The sequence below is a fragment of the Limulus polyphemus genome, unplaced genomic scaffold (assembly GCF_000517525.1).
Source record: "Limulus polyphemus unplaced genomic scaffold, Limulus_polyphemus-2.1.2 Scaffold934, whole genome shotgun sequence".
Taxonomy (NCBI): domain Eukaryota; kingdom Metazoa; phylum Arthropoda; class Merostomata; order Xiphosura; family Limulidae; genus Limulus; species Limulus polyphemus.
Window position 1 is genome coordinate 317,128 of NW_013666544.1, and position 1,895 is coordinate 319,022.

Genomic DNA, 1,895 nt, shown 5'->3' on the forward strand with positions numbered 1-1,895 from the left:
AACAACTTATATAATACAAGCTATAAATCACAGCGATTCACAATCTCGATAACTTCGCTCTCGACGAGTGCAAAATACGCACTTTACGGCTAATTAGCTCGAAACTAACAGAATCATAAATTATACGGAACTCAAAGTAACTACTGTTCTTTCTTCATTTATCTCTGCTGGCTTTCACTACCAGGCTTATATACTAACGAAGATGGCATCTCAAACACACTCGAACTTCCCCTATCATTCGAGAAACTCATCACGCACGCCATCAGCGCCAACGCGCCAGCAGCGTCACGTGACTTCCGCTGTCGTAACACTGCCCCTTCCTTAGTATTGTTCGTCCCGAACAATAGCCACTTACATTAAACCAATAGATAACTGACAATAACTTAATTAAATGTACAGAATTTATAAACACTAAATTAAAATACAACAAAGTCTCTTAATTTTACAAGACGTTTCTTCTTTCGCACTGGTCTCTGTCTCATTGGCTTCTGCTTCACATGGGATTCATCTGCTCCATCAGGAATTGTCCTATTATCGGTAGTAGTCACATTAGTGGTAGTAGCTTCATTAACGGCTTCACTGTTTTCTCTCTCAAAACCGGATAGAGTTTCTTTTTCGACAGTGGCTTTTTCAGGTGACACGTCTTCAGCAGTGCCATTTGTTCTGTTGTTCACTTCGTTCCAACTGAAATGTCCTGTGATAATGCCAAAGTCTGTTGGCATGCACCACCTTTGGCTTACCTCGCCGACCACATTTTATTCGGAAAGTCACGTCTGAGAGACGATCCACTATATCATATGGGCCTCCCCATGGAGAAGACAACTTAGGAGACTTCCCTTTGGTTTTCCTGGGATTATACAACCACACCTTGACTCATGGTACAAAGCTGACTTCAGTAGATCTCTTGTAATAACATAACTTCATCGAATCAGCAGACGTTTTTAAGTTTGAACGCACTTGATGATGAATATCATCCATCCTTTCCGATAACACTTTCACAAACTCTGACACATTTTCAGGCAACTCTTCGTAAGGTGGGCGTCCTGTTAACAGATCCACTGGCAATCGAAGTTCCCGACCAAACATCAACTTTACTGGAGTGTATCCAGTAGCTTCATGCTCTGCTGTTCTATAGGCCATCAACAGTGGATGGAGTAAGTCATCTTGGTGGCTATTACAAAACTTTGCCAATTTCTGTCCCATGTCCAATTGTACCTTTCTACCATCCCATCAGACTGTGGGTGAAATGGCGTTGTCCTGGTCTTTCGTATGCCAAACAACTTGCAACATTCATGGAACACAGCTGATTCAAAGTCACAGCCTTGATCAAAATGCAGTTCGTATAGCATACCAAACCTGAAGAAGAAATCACTGATTTGGTATTGCGTATGCCTTAGGCCACTTGGTGAAATAATCCATCACCACACAAATGTACTTGTTTCCAGCACGAGTTTGGGGCAGAAAACCAGCAATGTCCATGGCTACTCTTTCCATTGGTGCATCAACTTGATATAACATCATTGGAGCATGCCCCTTATGCTTGGGTCCCCTTTTAGCACAACATGTACTGCATGTCCTACACCATTCTTCCACATCTTGCCTCATACATATTCAGTAAAATCTCTGTCGTAGGTGACTCAATGTCTTCTTAACTCCAAGATGTCCTCTTGTTAAATTATCATGGGATTACACATCCCAACTTCCCATAACTTTCTCGGTATAACTGTTTGCCACGTCGTCACTTTCCCATTTGCAGTTTCCACAAGAATATCATCTTCAACCTAAAACTGCTCCCATTGTGCCCAATAGTTCTTTTCCACAGGGATTAAGCTAGACACCTTCTCCCAAGCAGGGTGCAAAATTTTCACTTGCTTGTAGAAAATCAATTATTGGCT